The following is a 23,752-nucleotide window of genomic DNA, read 5'->3' as shown; positions in this document are numbered from 1 at the left end:
ATGTTTTGGACCATACTCATGGTCCCCTTCTGTGAGTAGATGTGTTTCTTATCCTCAGTTGGCCCCTCTACTAAGAAAGGCTGTTACAGTAGTGCACCATGTATGTGTGTGGCATGGTGTGAATGATTAAATAAAAAGTCAGCCACCATTTCCTAAAAGAGTTTTATTAGGGACATACTCATCCTGACAAAAGCAACTGAATTAGGGTATGTGGCAGAAACTAGTTGATCATCCTTCAGGGTCAAGTGATTGTAACTCCAACTAGCCCATCTTCCCCAGTTGTTAACCTTCTCATATGGCCCTGTGAAAAAATACTGATTTGGGCCCTGCCTAGGCATTTTTAAAGATCACCTCATATAGATCCCACACCCTTTTCCCTTAAAAAGTGATCCCTTGTCAGTAAAGAGGTTATAGCATACTTGACCCTCAGAGAATCAGTAAGATCTTGATGATGACATACTCAATAACATCCAGTGAGTGAGAGTTGCTTTCAGTACAAGGTCTATCCCCAATATCCAGTGGACCCACCCTAGATTACTAGAGGTTGACTTTCTCTTGATTGTAACACTGTATATGAGGAGGGTGAGTCACAATCTCCATTTCCCTCTTCCCTCCCTCTTTTGATTTCCACAAACACACTGATGATCATGCGACCAACTGTTTCACTGTTCAAGTTCAAGTTCAAATGACCTTTATTCGAATTTCATAAAATCCATAAAAGTACAACAATAAGAGCAATTCATTTTCACAATAAAGCAAAATACAATTTCATAGTTATTAAAAACCAATACAGCTCTCATCAATCGATTTTCAGGGGTTTTCCATCGTTTTACGTACACGTGTTATCAGTCTCAAGAAAGTGCTAGTGCGAAAAATTTATTCATCTGTATCCAGGGAGAATAGCATTGAGCAAGACTCCCCCAAGGAGAGGGGTCTTTGTTTTCTAAAATAAGGTGTTAAAAACCAATTAATATATTTTAGATAAAATTTACAGAAAAATAGAAAGTGCAAATCGGTCTGTGTACTAATGCCATCGCACGGACATGGGTTATATTGTGTTGTATGGTGATAACCCAGGGGAAAGCCCAATAAAAATTTCAAAGAGCCTGCCCTAAGACGAAATAACAAGGACCTTTCCCAGTTGGACATGCGGAGGGTAAGGTAGGGTGGAAGTGGTTGCCTACACAGATCATTCCCTATGTATGTAACAACGGTGGGTTTGAATATTTCCCTTCCCATTCTTTCTGTGTTAAAAAGTGCAAATAGTGCTTGTTTGACCTCAACCTTTTTATTTTGGGCTCAATTCTGGATGGGTCGGAGAAAAGATCACCTCTGTCCACGGCACGCAATATTTTTAAAACTCCCGCAAGCCAGGGGATTAATAAGCCGTGGTCACATTTGAGGCAGTCTTTTATAATGTCTTGTGTTAAAGTTGCTGAGTTATTCCTCCAGATCCTAATCCAGAATAGAGCTGGTCTAGTTCTAATAAAGTCACAAACATAGGGGAGGTTCAGTTCTTTATGACAAATAAATTCAGAGGATGAGATTGGGGCGCCCAGTATTTTCCTGCAAAAACGACTCTCTTCACGCTGAATTCCGGGACTTTTCCATGATCCCCAAACCTCAGCCCTGTAAGTAGCTACAAGAATGCACTGTAATCTAAACATTTTTAAAATTGCTCTAATGGCGCCTATTTTCTTTGGACGTGAAAGACTCAGTATAGAATTGGTGGCTTTCGAGAACTTGCCCATGGCGTGGGCAGAATGCCCACTCCATGAGCCGTTCGTAGCGAAAACCAACCCTAGATATGGAAATGAGGTTACAGATTCTAATTTGTCTGACCCTATATGTATAGTATTGAGCTTTCGTTTCCCAGGCCCACATGGCATAATAAAAGATTTTTTTAAATTTACACGCAGATCTAGGGCCTCCATGTGTTGAACGAAAGTTTCAACAAGCAAACGGAGGGCATTTGGAGTGCGGCCCATAAGGACCGCATCGTCTGCGTATAATAGAACTGGGAGTGGGTGCCCCTGGATAATTGGGACGTCTTTAGTCACTTGTTTCAGTGCTTTAGCTAGGCCATTAATATAAATAATAAACAGCAGGGGTGTTAAAACACACCCCTGTCTGACCCCCCTGCCTATTTTTATGGCTCAGGATACTTCACCACCCATCCCAATCCTGACTTGTGCCTTAAGATAGGTATGAAGATAAGCCAGGAAATTTACAAGGGCCTCATCCAGTCCATAATTAAGAAGCATAGTCCACAATTTAGATCTATTGACTAAATCAAAAGCGGATGAAAGATCCATGAATGCAAGGTAAATGGGGGACGATCGAGCAACGTTATACTTATCAATTATCAACTTTAGGTTCAAACATTGCTCCACCGTACCCACCTTGCTCCTGAATCCCATCTGGCACGGGTCCAATAGATCTGTATCTTCAGTCCTCTCTGCCACCCTGTTATAGATAACTCGCCCGAGAATTTTTAAGGTATTATCCAGGAGCGAGATCGGACGGTAGTTAGCTGGATCTGATCTGTCACTCTTTTGAAAAATTGGGACTATAATACTGGTGGCCCAAGTTTTGGGCATGGGCACTGTTGACAGGCTATTAAAAACATTAAAAAGAATTGGTGCCCATAGATCCGGACTGTGCTTAATAACATCTATAGGGAGTCCATCAGGACCTGGAGCCTTGTTACCAAGGCTCTCTCTGATGGCTACTTCTACCTCATAAAGGTCAATCTGTAAGCCGTGCAGCTGTCCAGAGGCCGAGATAGTTACTTCCTCGGAAGGGGCAGCATATATTTTGGAGAAATGTGCCTCCCAGGTGCTGCTGGTTATATTATAGCTAATTGGGTATAGATGTTTGCCCATGTCTCGCATTTTCCTGACGGCTGACCAGAAGGGGCCGCTGCTCTTCAAATTAGCACTTCCAACCAGCGATTCCCACTGTTCCGTCAGTAATGCAGCCTTCCTTTCAGCTATTTTTAGTTTGTAATATTTTCTAGCTGTCTGTACCTCTGCTGTGTTCCTTGGCTTGGTGGTTAGTGCCCTACGCAGTTCCCTATTTGCTATTGAACAGGCAGAATCAAACCACCTTGGCTCTTTCCCTTTCATTGGAAGTGGGACTGACAAAGAAGTTTTTATTACTAAACACAGTTTGCCAAAGTCCGTAATTAATCTGTGACTATTCCCATCTAAAGATAAACAGGAATTAATTAATTCGGGATGTTCATTTTTCACACTTTCTAGTATGGCCCCGCAGTCGATTCCCCTCCATTTTAAACGCAGGCCATCGCCAGATGGTGTGATATCTCTTGCTCCGTTTAAATTGACGTATACCGGACTGGGGCCTAAATGTAGGGTGATTGTGAGGGGGTTATGATTTCCAAATGATGTCTCTATCACTTTAGATTCTATTACACGGTCTACTAAATAAGGGGACATAAAGATAAAGTCAATAGTTGAACGGCAGTCCCTCCCTCTAAACGTGGGGACGCAGTCCATCCTAGAGGTTTGACTTGTTTCCATAGCATTGCTAAGAATGTGTTCACTTAGCATGTTGGCTAATTCAATACCCCTTCGTTCAGCTTGATCTAAGTAATTATTATCCTCAGGCCAGCGCTTTTTTATAATTTTCGCGTTAAAATCCCCCCCCGATTAAAATCCCTGTCTCCTCTTCTAGTTCTATATTTGCTTCCAAATGTCGTAAAGTCTTAGAGAGTGCTGTGTAGTTCTTATTGGGTACAGAGTAAAAATCATTATTATAAAAATTAATTAAATAAATCCTAGTCTTTCGCTTGAATTCGAGGACCTGAATATTCGGGTTCCCTCCTGATAAATCTTTAATGGTGCCACCCGCCAATGTCCTAATACCAATAAATAGTCCTCCCACTGCACGACCGAAAATAGGCTTGGATGCAGTCACACTAAAGCAATGGTAGCCCTCTATATATAGATTCCCTACAGCCCATGTCTCTTGAAACATGATAATGTATTTGCAATCCAATAGCTGGACCCATTGAGGGTCTGACAATCTTGATTCTAAACCAGCAACGTTCCAGCTAAGGATTGACAAATCAGAATGACTAGGGGAACCTGGGAGCTTGTCCCTTGCACTCTGCTTAGGTTGAGTTGATATGGTTGTTATATCCTCACGTATGACTGAGGGTAGGACAGTAACGTCCTGCGCTACCATTGACTGGGTTGTATTAGTTTGTATTAGGTGTGAATGTTCCCCAGTAACATTAACTACCTCTTCACACTCAATATTACTTTCTCTGTTCCCCAGTCAATCCTGATCTTCTAGGTTTGAAAAGGCGTGTCCAAACCGGTTATAAGTTGGAATGTTGTACATCTACCTCAACTCATTCTGGGGCATGTTAAGATTTTGATTAATCCCTGCGTGAAGCCTCTCCCTTGGGATATGCTGGGGCAAAATGGGAAAGAATAGGTGTGACATTGGGTATACTGGGGCTGCGGTCAGGTGATCTAATGGGGGGCCGTTCCTAAAATTGAAATTTTGATCCTGGTGGCACAATCGGCGGTTATTCCTGAAACTGAAATTTAGGTCCGATTGATATGCTGGGGGGATAGTCCCGAAATTAAAATTGGGATCTATTAAGTGCCTATAGAAGTATCCCAGAGGGAGTAGAGTAGTATTATATTCCCGAGGTGAGGGCAGTGGAGCTTTTGCAAGTGTGGATGGCGCCCATTGCGGGGACCTAAAATTTATAATTATGCAGTCCCCCTCAAACTTTTTTCTCAACGGGCCCACCCACCCCACTCTTAGGGTATGAATAATCTCCCCTGCTCCTTCCATAGGAAAGTTACAATTTCCAGATAATCAATGGAGGCTTCTATTTTTAAGAGTTGTGAAGTTTTCCTCTTGGTCCTTCCTCAATTTAGGCACATTAACTAGGACCAACACATAGGCTCCACACTCTGGGGGTAAACTAATATGAGCCGGGATCTGCCTCATATTGGTTGCTGTAATTTGATCCGACTTAGCTGGTGGGGGATTTGGGGGATTTGGGGCATCGTTATTAGCTTGTCTAGATTGTGCCCTTTTGCTTTTGGCAGTGATTTGATCCATACCTTCTAGGGTATCTGCTTCAGTTGTTTTAGGATTGGGTGCCCATTTGGCTGGAAGTTCCGCATTTGATGAGTTTTTACTTGTGCTTGGTTTTGGTGTTGGCAAAGGGGCATTAGTATGGGCATTTGTGTTCGTACTAACCACGATGTGTTTGGGTTTGTCTACAGTAATTATCCCCGAATTTGGTGTAGTTGTTAAATTATGCCCTATGCCCAATTTTATCACATGATCATCTAATGCTCTCAGCCTTTTATCTATATTGAGGACTTGTTGGTTAATTGGCCCTAAAAGGGTGGTTATCAGGGTCTCCAATCTCCCCCAAAAGCCCTTGTTCCTCAACGCTGCACTGGCTTCTATAATTTGGGAATCCATCTCACTAGATTGACCTTCCCCCTTACCCTTATTTTTCTCTACAGGGGCAAGGGTCCTCCGTAGTTGGTTGTGCCCACCCTTATCTCTGTGTTTTTCGGCGCTGGCTCTATGTGTTTCTGTTTTTGCTTAGCTTTTTGCCTCTTAGCTTTCTGCCCCCTAGTTTGCATCGATATACTGACGCTTTTGTCCCTGTCTATAGTTAACACATCAGAATCAGGGCATAATCCTGTCCCCTCTGAGTGTGCATGGTCATTAACTAAGGGTAAAAAAGAATCAAAGCCCCTATTCATGCTTGACCTTAGCATAGTAGGGGTTGACAAGAGCCTGCTCTCCCTAGAAAAATGTCCAGGAGGTACCGTATCTACAATTATACAGTTCTCATTAGAATCAGCGCCTGGAAGCCCCGCCTAAGATGTAGCAAGCAGGGAATCCAATGAATTTTCTTGATGCATAAATAGGGGCAAGCTCGGTGGAAGCGAGAGACGCCTTTCAGTATTCTGGATGGCCGTAGCGACAACACCAATAGTCTTCTGTAGCATTTTGTCTATGGCTGTCAAGCTGGGCAATGGGGTGGTGGGAGTTGTTACAGGCATTTTCTGCTTACCATTTCGCCTGGGCACAGCTGGAATTCTTTTCCCCATATTAAGTGTTTGGCCAGATATGCTATGCAACAGATGGCGTCCTTTCTACCAACAGCAGCTAATCAACAGTACCTTATGTGCACCAGCCGGCAGTCAGCGTTAGGGGGGGGGGCAGCACCTGCCTCTTCCTGACAATGACGGGCAAGGACGGGCTCGCCCTTGGCCCGGGCTTTGCCCGGGCGAGCCCGCGCACATCCCGCGCTGCGGGAGGCGCTCGCTGGCTATGAGGGCTTCCCGCGCCCTCTGATGACGTCTTCAGCGCCGATTGCGCTTTGCCCCCTGGGATGAGTAGTTCGGCTGGCAAGAACAGTACCGTTCCCCTCACGGCAGGCAAATAGAAACACACAGCTGTTCCCCTCACGGCAGGCAGGTAAATGGAGGTAGGCACTAGGGAATAGTCAGCCGTTCCCCTCACGGCGATAGAAAATCTGAGTATCGCGCGTCCCGCGCTGCGGGAGGCGCTCACTGGCTATGAGAGCTTCCCGCGCCCTCTGATGACGTCTTCAGCGCCGTTTGCGCTTTGCCCCCTGGGATGAGTAGTTCGGCTGGCAAGAACAGTACCATTCCCCTCACGGCAGGCAAATAGAAACACACAGCCGTTCCCCTCACGGCAGGCAGGTAAATGGAGGTAGGCACTAGGGAATAGTCAGCCGTTCCCCTCACGGCGATAGGAAATCTGAGTATCGCACGTTTCACTGTGTTTTGACACCATATAACCATTTATTGCCAAATATTAAACTTAGATGAAACTGAGAATATCTACTTCTTCAGCCATTGCGATTCTTTCTCCTTTGCATTGCCTCCTGACAAACACCCCTCTCACTGAGATAAAAAATGGATTCACTTTGGTAGCTGCATTCAGTTTTTTACCTTTATGTCAATGACTGCTACCTTAAACTGCTGCTACCTATTCAAGATCTTTAAGGTCCACTTCCACAAACAACAACGCACAACTCTCACCGCCCTAATCATCACGAAGTAAGACTATTGGCATAACATTTGCTAAGCCAGTGCCGTAGCTAGACCTTCTGCCTCCCATGGCGGTCTCTGTGTTTGCCACCCGCGGTGGCCTTATTAAAAAGCAGGGGGTTGCTGGCGATTCCAGGTAAGAGTGAGGGTTGGGGGATGCCACCCCCAAAACTTGTGCTGCCTGGGATGGACCACCACTCCCCCCTCACTTGCTATGCCACTGTGCTAACCATCCTTATTATTTCAACTCATTGAGAAAGTCAATCCACCTTGGCAACCACGTCCTTTTAGCTTTTGAAAGTCTACTCCTACAAACCATAAACAGGCAAAGAAGAGAGAGGAGAGGAGTTGTCCTAACGGCTAGGGCGCTCGACCTCGGACTGGGTTCGAGACTTGGTAATGACGCTGAACATCCTGTGATTCTGGGCAAACCACTTAATCTCCCCATGCCTAACAAAAAATGAATGTGTGTCCTCATGTAACGTAACTGGTGCTATGTAAAGCGCTCTGATACCCGATTGGATTCGGGTCAAGTTCGCGCTATATAAAACTCTGCGGGAAAAAAAAGAAGCCTAACTAAAAAAAAGAGCCCTATGAAACATTCTTTCTATGAAATTAAAATATGCCCATGTCTTTTTGCCTCCACTTGCTCACTCACATTTTTCCTAAACCAGATAACCCCTCTGCCTGCTCCTAAAACACTGCCCCTAGAGCATAGGTCCATAGTCTGATTCGGTTCATTTTGTTTCTTAGCAGCCCTCCACTTGAAAGCTTGTCTTCTTGACATGAGGCCTGTCACCTGATTCATAACTTCTCATGTACCCTCAAGAGTGAGCTCCTCTGTTATCATTGACTCTTTCAAGTTTTCCATGAATAATTCCTACAAGCACAGAGAATACCATATTTATTATTAATTCCTGTACAGAACTATGATGTCTCACATGGAACAAACACTCTCTCCCTCCATGCATATGCACAAACTATCGAATTACTTATGTTTTATCATAACCTCTCTCCAGACTTTCGGCTCGAGGTGCTAAAAAAATAAATCAATTGATCTACACATATGATGTCTTAGATGGGAAATAGGATAAATACACTTTTAGACATTGCAAAGAAAATTCAGAGATGAATTAGGGAAATTAAATACCTAAACTACCTCAATTGCAGTATTATAAATGTACACAGTATACTTTTCGGTCATGCACACATCACATATTCTGGAGAGGCTAGAATAAGGGCTGAATGAAATGTTAATTATGCTAGCAAAATTTGCAAAATTACCAAATTTTGCTTCATGAGAAATTATTGAAGTTTCTCAAACTTTCGCTTTAAACAGTTTCGCTTTTTTGCTCTTGGGAGAGAGCATCATGCAGAAAAGGACTCACGAAGCGGCATTTTTTCTCTGTGAGCCACCTGCTGTCAATATATCGAATGAAAGTAATGCAGGGTATTGGCCAACCACAGAAACCTTTGCAAGAAAAATACATCACAATATTGCTTGCCCTAGTTATGGTAATATTTCCACTCTTCAAAAGTGCTGAAAACTCCAGTGAAGGCATCAGCTCAGCAAAAAATCGTTCTATTAACCCACAGGGGCCACAATTCAGAATAAAAAATAGGTACCTGCACAATGGACTATTCGTATTTCCATGTTCCCCAGTCACTTGAACGTTATCGGTAAATTTAAAGCCATGTCTCAGTTTGTCATAGCCAGATTGATTCTGTGTCTCACAAGTCAAGTGGAAGATGCACTGCAGATCCAAACTCCCTATGGCTGGGCCATGGCTTCTCTGACCTCAATGGGTCAAACTATGATCCTCTAAAAAATGCTGGTATGACACTGAAGAGAGTAGAAGCTACTTGGTAAAATATATTAAAAATGAACTAGCATGATCATTACTCATTCCCTATAGAAAGATATGAATTCAATGTGTAAATGTAATTTTGGAGAGGGCAGTTTCCTCCCTGCAGGCTAATTATTGAAGAAGGTGTTGGCAGCCTGGGACATCTCATAACTCATTTCTTCATTCTGATTACTCCTACCAGTGGCTCATATATCTTTGTTTGGGATTTAATAATCCGTTGCTATGGGGATGCTCGAGTTATCACAAACCACAGGACTATGGATCTGACCTCTCAATACAGACAAACAGAAAATAGAGATATTGCCTGAAAAGAAAAGGTCATTTTTCATCCTTAGGAAGACTGCAAGTCCTGCCTCCCGTGGTTGCTTCACTCAGATATGAAGAGAAAATACTTGAAATATGTTGACCGCAATAAAAATGAGTGTCAATCTCATTATGTATGCCATTACACCTTCTGGAGTGCGAAGGCACGGATGCCTTCTTTGTCATAGAAATGTACATAAACTTCTATTCATAAGATTTGCACAGCAAGCTTGGGTCATTTTATATGGGCTGCATACTTTCTCAGCTGGAAATACCGGTTTTGCGCTACTAGATTTAAAAGTCAGAAGGTCCAAGCCGGAGATTAGTATGTGTCTAGACCCACCTTGCCAACTCAAATTCTTAATGTGTTATTTTATTCACATTCATCCATTCATTTAAGCCAGCTGCGCTCTCTCAATCATGCAAGGCAGAGCGAATGCTGGCAAACTGCTTGTACTCTGCCTTACATGGGTGAATGGGTGAATGAATGACAGAGAGAACTGCTGAACCTTCCATAATGGCAGTACTGATCATTGGTCTAGACCCCTGCTACCATTTACCTTTGTGCTCCTGGTTAAATAGTGAGCACATTCGAAGGCCTTCAAATGAGGTACAATGAGGTACAAAACACCTTTCTAAGGTTCTGATCACATTAAAATCAGACATACGTGTTTACTCCATGAGGCACCGAGGAAACCCTTATTACTCACTATTTTTAGTGCGTACGTGTAAATCAAATGTATGTGTTTTTAGATAAATGTAACGATGAATGTGGTGTTTTTAAATGTGTCTCTTGCACTTTCATGATTATTTACTATAATCGAAATAAAGTATCATTGGGACTTCAGTTACCACACACCGGAATTCTGACGTTCGTGAATATCCCTGCAGCCCCTCGCAATTTTCGCCCCATGTCTTAGCAGGCCAAGTCTGCTGAAATGTACCTGGGGAAAATGCTCTGTAAATATCAATCCATGCGGAATTCAGAGCTGTAAGCAAACAATTCCGCGTATTATGCTGCATTTTTCAAGAGAACACGTGAAAAAGCAGGTTTCTGTGGACTTGCTGAATACTTCACCCCGGGGTGTCAGTATTTGCCAGGTGGGGTCACCATCCACCCCGTGCCTCATTATAGGATATACGCGCGCATATGGTGCAAAAACAGAGCTCAATCTCACCAGAGTTCGGGGATGTCTCACAGAGTTTTTCTTCAGGGGGAGTGACTTACACTTGCAGTGCTCTTGACTTATTCCTGAATTCCTCTGTCAATCGATCCCTCTGTAGTTAGCTCCATTTGGACTGAAAACACCTGCACCTTAAACGGTTAATTTAATTTCAAATCACGTTTCAGCCCAAACAATTTTTTGTGAATGTTCCTGCAAAAAAATAATTTTTTGTGAAAAAAAATGTTCTGCCAAAATTGGTGTTTCTTAGTATTTGTCTTCGCAAACCCTACTTGTGTGGAATTTTTCGTCTACATTACATTTAAAAAAAACAAAAAACTTCATGAAGCTTGCACTAGAACTCCTGGAAAGGATGTCGTTAATCGACATCCGGGTCGGAGGGGAGGGGGGGGGGGCGGCCACTGGGGGGATAAAGAGGTGGGGAGCGCCCAGGTGACCCCCTTGTTGCCTGGACGCTCCCCCACAACGGACGTGCCCCGGCGTTCAGGGCATTAAATTTTCTTTTGTTTCCCTGCAGGTTCGCGGTCGGGGATTTCATCTACGTCGGAGTCGTGGGCGAGGCGTTCTCTGGGCAGCGCGGGTACAGCGGAAGCAGGCCTGAGGTCTCTCTACGTGGTCGGCGGCGGGAGAGGCGCCTTAGATCGAGCTATTGGCTCAGTTAAGTATTGTGGTGGTGATCGGGCCCATAGTGCACGGGTTCGATTCCTTGTGAAATGATTGGATGGGTTTAATTTCGCTGGTGGGAGGGGGCCGAGGCTCACTGCGGGTGGACAGGAGCGCGTAAGTGAATGCTGTTGTGCACCGAGGGTGCTCATTGTTATATACGCGGAGGTGGATTGAGAGCGCGCAGCACCGAGAAACCTTCCCTTGCCCCGAAACAGCTGTCATAACTAAAACCGCATCGAACTGCTTTTGAAACGAAAAGCTCAAATAGGTCAACTTCTCTTTCTAGGAATAAATTCGCGCTCTATGGCCGTATGCTGAATTTCTATCTCTCTTCCTGTCTTCCTGTGCCCAACCCACCACCTTCTTTCTCTTAAATCCTAGCATGCTGTAGAGTGACTGTAAACGTATATTTGAACTTTGAACTCAAACTTTCAGAAGTCAGCAGACGTTAAATGCGTCTTTACGTGCTTGCATCTTTGTAGACTGCTGGAGGTCAAATGTAGAAGGGGATGTGGGCTTTGGTTGGTGGTTTGAGAATAGGAAATGTACAGTGAGCGAAGGGTGAACCTGGAGAGAAGGGGCGGGGGGGGGGGCGTCCGGTAAACTTGAGACAGGCCCTGCTTTCTCTCCACGGGCCTCAGTGGCTCAGCGAGGCTGTTGCCTGGGCAATATGGAGGGATTACGCAGAATGCCTGAAGGCGGTGTCCTTGTTTGGGGCTCATGGTCGGAGCAAAGGGGGATGGATGGCTTTTTTGCCTTTCGTTTCTTCTTTTTATATTCAGCAGATTACACAGGCGGGTTGCTGTGGCAACGACGCAGAGGTCTGCAGCACACCTGCACCACAAACAAGGAGTCTAGCCAAAAACCAACACAGACTCATGGAGGCAGCAAACTCTACTGTGGGAAAAAATGCGAGCATGAAAAGGAGGGCGAGGTGACGTAATCACCCCGTGCTATAGAAAATGTGCAATGAGAATGCGGTGTGCGCGCAGGAGCTACCCCAGGTTAGGACCTTCGGTCATACACCCGCGTCCATGTAGATATTACCCGTTTCAGTAGGGTTCAATTCCAATCAATTTTGTCAGTTGGATTACGCTGTTTTTAAAAGAATTGCCACCTGGGGACGTGCGGCTTCACTGGGGAGATAGCTCGGGCGGTTAACGCGCCGAGAAAAAATGAGGACCAAATAAATGGGACATTTTTTGCCAATACGGCCCCGCACCCTCAGGCGAATAAGCAACAGATTCATTTTCCAATAATACGGCGGACAGTAGCTACTTGTAAAACTGCACTGGCCAGACCATGTTTGATCGCGTTTGAAGCATGGAGTTGAAGTATGATGGCAAGCTTTCGTTAATGCGGGGAGGAGCGGCTTGAAGCGAGGGTTGCGAATGCATGGTTGGTGACTGGGAGAGGCATGGATGCCTGTGCGGTTGCTGGCCTGTGTGCGCGCAGGTGCGTTGTACGTCCTGCTGCGCTGGCGTCTGCGCGTGTTTGTGTGATTGTTGATGGGAACATGGGTCGTGGTGTTCTGAGCGAGTTCACGCTGTAATGGGAACTCACGCGTACCTCGTATTTGTTTGTTTGGTCATTTGCATTGATTTGGCGTCAGAGTCGCAGATTCATGGTGCGTTCCGTGTTGTGGTGACTCCACTTCAAAGCGTAGTGGAGTATGGTGTGTGTCCCTTTCGCAACTTGGGGATGCTGGAGCCTGGACACTCGGGGGATGGGTGGGTAGCAACGTGCACACGTTCATGCGTTTGATACACCCAGCCATCTTGTTTCGGGCAATTTTCAAATGAAATACCATTTGGCCTGAGTCTGGCGGCAGGTTTGTGGTGATGCCATGCACTACACCCACAAAGTCTGTTGCATATGAATGGGGTGAGAAACAGTTACGGGCACGGCTTCAAGGAGTTGCTCGTGCGACGTTGGGGGGGCCGTTATGCTTCAGCTGAATCAAGCGCCGTGTGTAGGTGATGTTACTGCTCTAAACTCCGGTATGAGAATACAGCGCTAGTCGACCAGTATTGCGAGAAGTCTGTCTGGTAGGTGCAATACCACTGGGGTGATTCTGACTAGCCAAACATGAACCTAGGTGAAGGGGCTTGTGAATCGTCTACTTCCCCCACATATTTTCAGCCCCCGCTTCTGTTGGTTATAGGTTTGGCCACTTTACCATTACTGATCAGTACTAATAGTGCATCGGCCCTCGGTATGAACTGGGTCAATGATTGGTTTGCCATGAGTGGCATATGTGATGTACTGCTTTGCCCTACATTTCCTGACCAGGTTTCGGTTGGCTATCGGTTTGGGTCACTTGACCACCAGTGAAAGTGCTAATAGTGCATATGCACACGCCTTCCTTTTGGGGTGGTGCCTTACATATGAGGCCCCGTAAGGTAGGCTCCAGGTACCCTCAATGACAGTGTATGGGATAGTAGTAATAGGGGCTAGCATGTGAAGGCCAGCTGGGTTTGTCAACATACAGTACAGTTCATATGTGCTCTGGGTTAGTGCATCGCAGCTGTGCTCGGCCTAGGGACGTCAATGATGTGGGCATAACATGAGTACTTGGCGGATGGGTAAAAATTGCTTGTGTAACACTCGGTGGGAGTGTTGTTGAAATAGGGAATTTATCAACAAGCAATAAGGTCAGCTTATGGATAGTCGAACAGTGGTTTGTCAGGGGACATACAGCGATATTATTGAATCTGTGCAAAGCACACACCGTGTAAGTTTGCCCAATATGTGTTATATGCAGGGTAATGTTGGGTCTGCGACGCAGAGGGTTAAAGGCTGTGTTCCTCCTTTTTATGTCCTGAGGGTACCTTGCTACAGAGAAATGGGATTGTGCTTGCTAACCTTATAAAAGTTTCTATTAGGTCAAAATCAGGACGTCATATAAAAGAAACGGGAGGGGTCTCAGTGGGTAATTTTGGCAGCACTATTAATGATCTGCAGCTATATTCCACATTGAGTGGGTCCGGGGGGCTTAAGGGTCTAACGTGTCCACTTTAGAGGCTCGTGTTTGAACTCATGTTCCGGGTTCATATCTCAACGGGTTCACTCAGTCTTTATCCTTACGAGTTGATAAACTGAATACCATTGAGTTGGGTAACAATACACATCTGTAATTCAGCGCCAAGTTGCCCTCTGGTGAATGTGAGCTCTGCAAATCGGTACGGGAAGAAATTGAAGTTAACAGATAATACTGCGTAGAAGGCACTTCTCTATACCACAGCGCCTCACTATCTGTGTTCTCAAGGTAAAGCAACATCGTGGGCAGAGGCAAGAGGCCGTTAGATTCCACTGAGCAGTGCCGATAGGGCATATGCTCCCTATCTGGGGACAGGGATTGGTTTCTACCATGGGTGGCATATGGGATCTACTGAAAAAACCCTTAGAAAAGTGCACAGTGGGTGCCAGACACTCTCATTTGAAGTCACATGCAATGTTCCCTCTGTCAGAAGCGGTCATAAGTGTTCTTCAGGTAAAGCAACTGGAGCTATGCTCGGCGCGCTGGGAGTACCGGCTTTAGCGCCATTCTGGGTACCAGGTGGGTCGCCCAGCGGTGGCCAGCAGGATGGAGGACACGGGGACTGACCACCAATATTGGCTTTCTGGAGCTCTTCCCGATATGGGTAGCGTTGATGGTCTGGCCGGAACACTTATGCGATCAATCCGTGGTGTTCTGGTCGGATAACATGACGGTTGTGGAATGCATAAACCAGCAGGGGGCACGCTGTCCATTCATACTCCGCTTACTGAAGGAGATAGTGTTGCAATGCTAAAAATGGAATGTGGTTTTCAGAGCCAAGCATGTCCCTGGTGTCCTCAATAATGCAGCTGACTCCCTTTCTCGCTTTAAAATGCAGGTTTTCAGGGAACATCTTCCTGCAGCAGATCCCCAGCCGGCGCAATTCCCGGCAGTACTTTGGCAGATTGGTGCCCCAGATTACAGGACCTCGCGGTTGCTAGCTTAGCCCCCAGGACCAAGACAGCTTACGAAGGGGCGTTTTTGTCTTACCGGGCTGTTTTGGGGCAGGAATGGGAGGCTAGGTGGGCCCAGGAAGACAGCTTTGCAGCTTACCTAGAATCGATGCACAGGGAAGGGCGCTCAGTGGCGGCTGCGAACAGACATAGGGTGGCGGTCTCTTTCTTTGCGCAGGGTAAGGGTATGCAAGATCCCACTAACACCTTTCTGGAGCGCAAGGCCTTGAGGGGTTGGCGCCGTTACAGGGTTACCGGGGCGATAGGAGAAGGCCCATTGGACTGACACGGCTGACGGCCTTATTGGGGGCGCTGCACAGTGTTTGTAGCTCCCAGTGGGAGGTTATTTTGTTCAAGGCGGCGTTTTCCCTGACCTTCTATGGGGCTTTGAGGGTTGGGGAGTTAGTTGCTGGGTCAAAAGCTGATAGGGTGGGCGGAATACGGTGGGCCGGTGTGGAGATCAGGGAGGACGTTATGAGAATAACAATTCAGAGATTGAAAACTGATCAGGACTCTCGGGGTCAGACCATAGTGCTCCACCGGGCGCGGGCCAACCCTTGCTGCTCGGTTTCTCACGTGGAGGCTTTCTGCAGGCAGCGGGAGGGCACGGCGCGGGACACACTGCTGTGTCACGCCGATGGTACACCACTGACCAGGTACCAGTTTAGGCGAGTCTTGGAGCTAACGGTCAGTCTGGCAGGTTTCGATCCAAGGGAATTTGGCACCCACTCATTTAGGATTGGGGCAGCAAATTTAGGATTGGGGCAGCAACTGAGGCAGTGGCGAGGGGTCTCTCAGTAGAGAATGTGAAGAAACTGGGGAGATGGTCGTCTGAACGTTACAAGAGTTATGTACGAGTTGACATGTTGTAACAGGATGGTGCTCACGCCCGGTATGTTTCTGGTTTTTTGCAGTTTCTCAAACCTGTCACGCAGGGGAGGAACTCGTCACCGGGCGCCAACGATCGACATCGGCACAGCACGGAGGACACAAGAAGTTGGTGATTTGGATTGTGGGCCACTCTTATGTTAAGCGTGCGGAACATGTTTTTCTTGCAGGAGACCGTAGGACGAGGGCAGCGCAAAAGGGGTTTGATATATCATTTTTCGGGAGGGGGGGTTTATGCCTCAGCCAGTTTCGGAATTTTTTCCAGGGACTCTTAGCTCAGCAGCGGCCCTCCCCGTCAGTGGTGATACTTCACCTGGGGGAGAACGATTTGGCAAAATTGGGGAGGCGCGTGCTTATTGAGGAGATCATTTCCACTGCGGGGTGGGTGGCCAGGGCTTGCCCGGGTTCCACAGTAGTTTGGTCTCAACTTATCCCTCGGTGGCAGTGGCGAGGGGGGGTCTCGGTCAGGGCGTTGAATCACTCGGTACGGAGGGTCAACACACAGTTGGACAAATTATTTCGGACCCCCCAGTTGCAGACGATTCCACATGGGTGTATCTGGGGCAAGAATTTTTACTTGAGGGACGGGGTGCACTTGACTGAGGCAGCGAACGTTTTGTGGTCTAATAATGTCTGGGCCTGGTTGGAGGGATTTGCAAAGTAAGCGCGCTCCTGGTTTAGGTCTAGGTAAAGGGGGAGGCCAGATCGTCGGTTAACAATGCTGGCCTGTGGCGGTAAGGTCATGACCGGTGAGCAACTATTTGAAGGTCTGAGGGGGCGGGCATCATCCTACGGAGGTGCCCGCCCAGGGGGAGGGGCCATTGGCCCCTCCTAGAACTTCAGGGGCAAGGTAACTGCTGCTTAAAAGGGGCGCGGGCTGGGGAGTCACGCTTCCTTAGGCTGGTAGCCACCCCGCGCGCGCATACTCATGACGTCACCGGATGGCGCCGAGTAAGGGCCCTCCTTCAGTGGGTAAATGAAGTTCAGGGCGTGGACCGGGTAATTACCGGGCCCGGCTGCGCATGCGCACAACTGTAGGGGAGGCGCAGCTAGTAGGACCTGACACCGGTTAGCGACCTTGCCATATGGCCCAGAAATGTTAGTATACAAAAATGCAGAGGAGGATGTTAGACTCGGTTAGAAAACAATTTGTATTAGAGTCTTTGTTAAGGATAGTCACTCACACTTGTTGACAATAATGTATCTAATGTCCTGCTGATTTTTGTATAACTGTTTATCATGCAAATTTAAAAATTTATTGTTTTGTACTTAATAAATACGGCCGGGGGGTCTCGCGACCTCCCGCCTTCCAAAGATACCACGTCTATGTGCTGTGTCCGGGGGTGGTGTGGTCATAAGGGGGAGGGCGGTAGCCAGTCACTGACCATGTGGAAAGGGGGGCTCTTGGCCCCCCCGCCTGCATGGCAGTGCGGCGACCTCCCCCGGACTTCTCGGTGGTGGGGGCGTGTCCACTGGGGCGCGCCCTACCACCGATTGGCTGCTTACGTGACCCGGATGTCGTTAATCGACATCTGGGTCGGAGGGGAGGGGGGGGGCCGGCCACTGGGGGGATAAAGAGGTGGGGAGCGCCCAGGTGACCCCCTTGCTGCCTGGACGCTCCCCCACAACGGACGTGCCCCGGCGTTCAGGGCATTAAATTTTCCCCACCCACCATCCCTGGAGTACGTGGTTGATGCGTTGCTAGTCCGACTAGCGGACATTGGGCGCGGTAAACTGTTAGGAAATGTTAGTTTCTGATGAGGTTTTCTTTTTAGGAATTTTTTCTCCCATTATGGCGATCAATATTGTATTGTGAAGTTATGTTCTTGATTATGCTTTCTCTTAGGCCTTTTTTCTCCCAAGGTAGTGAATGATACTGTATTATGTGTAATTGGTGCAGTCGTGTTTAGGCCTTTCTTTCCCTTGTAGCTTTATGGTGTTATACATGATGTGTGATTTTAGTCAGTGTAGTTGTCCTTTAGACTTTTCTCCCATAGGTCGTCGTATTTATTAGGTATGGGGCATGCGGTAAGGTCATGACCGGTGAGCAACTATTTGAAGGTCTGAGGGGGCGGGCATCATCCTACGGAGGTGCCCGCCCAGGGGGAGGGGCCATTGGCCCCTCCTAGAACTTCAGGGGCAAGGTAGCTGCTGCTTAAAAGGGGCGCGGGTTGGGGAGTCACGCTTTCCTTAGGCTGGTAGCCACCCCGCGCGCGCATACTCATGACGTCACCGGATGGCGCCGAGTAAGGGCCCTCCTTCAGTGGGTAAATGAAGTTCAGGGCGTGGACCGGGTAATTACCGGGCCCGGCTGCGCATGCGCACACCTGTAGGGGAGGCGCAGCTAGTAGGACCTGACACCGGTTAGCGACCTTGCCATATGGCCCAGAAATGTTAGTATACAAAAATGCAGAGGAGGATGTTAGACTCGGTTAGGAAACAATTTGTATTAGAGTCTTTGTTAAGGATAGTCACTCACACTTGTTGACAATAATGTATCTAATGTCCTGCTGATTTTTGTATAACTGTTTATCATGCAAATTTAAAAATGTATTGTTTTGTACTTAATAAATACGGCCGGGGGGTCTCGCGACCTCCCGCCTTCCAAAGATACCACGTCTATGTGCTGTGTCCGGGGGTGGTGTGGTCATAAGGGGGAGGGCGGTAGCCAGTCACTGACCATGTGTATACATCGTGCCCCACCAAACACCATGTACAGGTAAGGATTGCCCCCTGACCTGTGTTCAAGTTCTCCGCCCCAAACATGAAATTGCATGAACACGATTCCAAGCTAAGTCAAATCTCTCATCACAAACACTAGCATGTATTATGTGTCCAGCCGCTATATAGCTGTTACAAAAAATGTCAGCTTTGTAAAAGACTGTTTATCCGCTAAAAGAAACAATGATGCATTGAACAGAGCATTCTGTTCCATGTAGGTTTAGTGTGAGAAAAGATAAACACCAGATTGCTGGTTAGTGATGCAAGGATACTTTACAAAAAAATGTTGAAAGTAAATTCTACTAGTCCATCAAACGTGGTTTGCCAATCTGTTTGATGTCTCAATGTATTTAATGCAAATATATTCTGCATTAATGCTCAAATTGCATATTTTATCGAGCACAGTGTTTCGTAGACACATTTTCATTTGATTATAGCAGGAATGTCATGATGATACGTGCTGGCTCTTCACTTTCAAATGGAGGCTCAGTTCATCATACAGTGGTTCATCGTTTGTGAAAATTCAAACACTCAGTCATTTGACAGGACCACTTTTATTCAACAAGAGTAAGAGTAAACTGTCAGCCACCAACTCCTGCATTCACTACAGGCTGAAAATATTTTAACCTACTTTTTCTAACATTGCCTGAAATTTGCTTTTTAGGTGATACTGAGTCCAACAATGATAAAATTGCACACTTCAGCTTTCGCATACTCTATAAGAACAAAGACCATAGGAAATGTAGCGTAGTAGCCCTGGTTATCTTTACTGAGCTGAGATGCATACAATTCTGCAGGCAAGCATTATGGTATAGTTATTATATAACACCATTCATGACTCTAGGATTTGGTATCATTACTTTTAGCAATACTTATAGGACACGTGAAACTACCTACTATCGAATAGGGGTGGGCGGAATTTGCGAAATCCACTTTCGCAAATTATCGCGAAAATGTTAAAAATTATCGCAAACACGCGGAAATATCGCGAAGATGCGGAAGTTTTTTTCCCGCATGTTCGCGAGATTTTCTGCATGGTTGCGGCTCGCCAACTTACCCATGTGTTGCTCGCGGGCGCGGCCATCTTGTTTTCAGTTGTCTCGCGGTGCATGATCGCGAGAAGAAAGACATGATCGCGCGACGCATGATGTCACTGCAGGCGCGAACTGTTGCGAGACAGCGCAAATGGCTAAAAACAATACAACATCTCATGGAGAACGCGATCGGATCCAGAAAACTTGTCGGCGAACGCAGGGATTCAGGTAAGGCAATCGCGCGCGCGCGAGAATGTATTATTTTACAGCGCGAGCAAGAAACAAATTATCGCCAAGCTGCGGAATTTTGACATTTTCGCGCTTTCCACGAAACGCGAAAATGTCAAATTATCGCAATTTCCGCGAATGGAACGAAATTTTAGCCCAGGCCTACTATCGAAGTTAGTTGGGATCGGAAATTTTAAGAGAACGGAAACATCTGTGGTAGAAATATTCCAGACACACTATGATATGTATTGCTTACCTTCCCCTTGTACATAAGAGGGAAAAGATGCTGTTAGAAATTTTTCATTTCTGCAGGGTCCCCCTGGATTGTTGCCTTCTTTTACTGCACCATTTTTGTTGGCCTTAAGACTCCTGTGAACCAGTGGTATAGTGTGTGTGCTCTTCCTTTTAAACATGGTTAAATTGGTATACACATGATTGGTACATTTATTCTACTCATCAATCCCTAGGATATGGTACTAGTGTACCCAGGGCTGGCAAATTAGTTGCTACAAGTGGACCACAGAACTCACTGTGCCACACACTAGAAAAGCACAGTATAACATGTCCCAGGAAAGCATTGAAGCCTATATTACAGTTTTAAACTGCCATTACAGCTTGATCAAAAAGCTCTTGCCAGGCCAGGCCAGGACCCTTTTTTTAAATACGTGTAAGACACTTCAAAGCTAGGTTCCAAAGACTTATAGGGCAGGGTGCATTGTAGTTAAAAAGTAAAACATGGATATTTAATGTTTTACATGTCCAGGTGGTGAAAAACGGTGGCAATGCTGGCCTCCCATAGTCTAACTCTGTTTTACCCTATTGCATTTAATAAGTATGAACAGCTAAAAAAATACTTCTTCCACTTATGCTAATTGCAGTGTAAAACCCACTTTCATTGGGAAGTTGGATTTCAAATTACTATTTTGAAAATACCACTTTCAGAGAGTTGGCATTTTCTGCCTTTCTGCCAGAGTCCAGGGTCACATAGCGGTTAATGGATCTTCTGTGGTGTGATGTGTATTCCTCCGAGACAGTGGGCAAAAGACATTGGGGCTGGCACAGAGCATAACACGTGTCATCCCCAGAACCTAAAGTGAGAACACTCCTGGACCTCAGAAGATTCAGCACGACCACCCAGCTGTCTTAAGAAGGAAGACTGGGCTTGTTTTCCTTGAAAACAGGCCCCCTAAAGTGACTCCAGGGGTTAACATAGAAAGCAGACTTCCTGTTTGAGCCTAAGTGACACCACAAGCTTTGAGAGTCCTTCCTTGCTTTCCAGCTGACCTGACCCAACTGGCCCTGACCGGGTCCACTCTGTTGGCCTCTGTGGGAGTGATGCCTGACCCTCAAGCGCTGTCCCAAAGGTCATGTAATCTTGGCTGCAGTGGGACTGTGTACTTCTCCCTGTTAACTGAAAGTTTCACCAGATCTGACTAAGAGGGGGCACAACGTGATGCAGGGCCTTGCAGTGCAGCATCATGCAGCTCCTGATTAACAGCTTTACCAGATTAAATGCAGAGCCTCGCATCAAAGTATTGCACAGCTCCTGATTGGAAGCTTCACCAGATCTGACGCACAGCGATGCAGAGCCTTGCACCACAGCAATGCGCAGCTACTGATCAGTTGCTTCACAGGCCCCAACACAGAATGACACAGAGCCACATAGAAGCTGCGCAGTTTCTGACTGAGGGTCTTAGTGTATCCAACTTAATGTGATGTAGGACAATGCAGAACTCTACAGAGATACGTCACACCATCTTCACATAAATGTGGTGCAGTGCAAAGATTGCCCAGCCTTTGTACTTCACAAATGCCACAGACACTTAAGAAACACATGGTATGAAAGTGCAGTTAGCACATGATTCACATATGGTTTAATGACTTAATGTAAGTGTTGAACTTGACATATATTAAAGAGTGCCTTCCCTGTAGGATTAGAAAATGTACTTACATAAACGTCTTGACTTAACTAAGAATGATTAATAAAGAATCATATTCAGATAGTAGAACATTTATTCACCATAGAGTTGAAATGGGACTTTCTAAATGTGATTAAACACTTTCTTATATATGGAGAATGTAATCGTACTAGAAACGATAATTGAGTTATGTAATGTATGCATTAATATTCCATATATTTGATTTACATGTAGTTGTCAGTCTTAGTTATCATTGAGCATTATGATGATTTATTGAATATTCCATGTAGTATGAAACCTAATGCATTAGAAACACATATTCATTTGTGTTTAAATGTGCACATGGATATTAAATCTGCACCATTGAAGTTAATGTTAAACTTAATGTGAGTAGGCCTGTATTTCACCATGCTGCATAAAGCTGATTTCATTTTTCAGCTCGACTTTTCTTGCAGATATTCACATGCATTTTTAGTTAAGAACAGATACACTAATGTACTAGAGATAGGGGGAATAGCAGCCTGCGAAAAGGAGCTTGACAGAAGGTACACTGAGAAACAGAGTGCTAACAAAGTAAACTATTGTACTCAAGTTGCAACCTACGTATGTTTGAGGAAAAGATTTAATTCCCATATCCAGTATGAGACAAACTAGAAATGTTGCAGTCTGGAACGTGATGATTCATGGATTTCAATGGATGCCTGGTGGTGTGTTTGAGGGGTGTCCCCCAATGGACTCTATACATTATAATATACCATTCCCCTTGGACTTCAGACCAGGCCCCTTACCGACTCCAGGCAGTCCCCTTTGCAAATCTCTTTCCTGATACTGATCAGACCCTTTGCAGATTCTTGATGACACCTTTCTTGATTTCCCTGGTTCTTTGAGCTTCTATTACCTGAATGGACTTTGAGACGTTTTATGCCCAATGCTTTTTCTGATTTTCGCTTAAGTGTGGCTTAGACTGACACTCAATCTTGTCCCATGTAAGTTTCTTGACCAAGCTTCTGAGATGCTAATGTTTCCCTATTTGATTTTTTGTTGTCCTGACCTGACTTCCTTTATGGAGATTCCCTGATTTACTAGAACCACTTTTCCTAAACCATCTCCTGGACTCTGAATATTAGCTTTCTAATGTATAGGAGAGAGAGTCTTCATTGTTCTCTGAGCATCAGATCTTAATGTTATTGTTTCATATTGTAGTCATCCAACTGCTTGTCTCTTTGATACTAATTCACCTTCATTTCTTACAATGTCTGGGGATCCCTGTTGTCATTCTGTATCTTTATAGCATGGTACTAAGAGTGGTTTATTTGAATTTGATTATTAACTTGTAATAAACTTTCTGAACTTGGCTACTGATTCCTGGTCCTCATTGTGTAGCCAAGTAGGTTGCACTGTTAATTTAAATGTGATTGACTGTTAATAAATGAATGAAATGATTTTATAAAGCGCGTATTACCCGAGGGTGTCTTAGCACTGAGCAGATCCAGGCTGGAAAGAGGGAGTCATAGGTTTAAGGGGGGGAGGAGAAGAAAACCAGTTGACCTCACTAATTTACAGTGGAAACAGTGAAGTCTTCAGCTGCTTCCTAAATACCTGCAGTGCCGGTTGTGCACGGAGAGCCCGGGAGAGAAAGTTCCATAGTTTTCCCCTCTGATAGGCTAGCGTCTGCCACCCCAGTTGGCTCGTTTGACTCTTGGTACCGTAACCATAAAGGCAGAGCTAGATCTAAGACTCCTGCTGGGCACGTACCAGATGAACCGTTCTTCAAAATACGATGGGGCAGTCTTGTAAAGCACCTTGTGCATAAGGCACAGTGCCTTAAAAGACAACCTCTTCTTCACAGGTAGCCAGTGT

Source organism: Triturus cristatus, chromosome 10, assembly GCF_964204655.1.
Source record: "Triturus cristatus chromosome 10, aTriCri1.1, whole genome shotgun sequence".
NCBI classification, from domain to species: domain Eukaryota; kingdom Metazoa; phylum Chordata; class Amphibia; order Caudata; family Salamandridae; genus Triturus; species Triturus cristatus.
The sequence above is the reverse complement of the archived record's forward strand: the minus strand, read 5'-3'. Positions refer to the sequence as shown.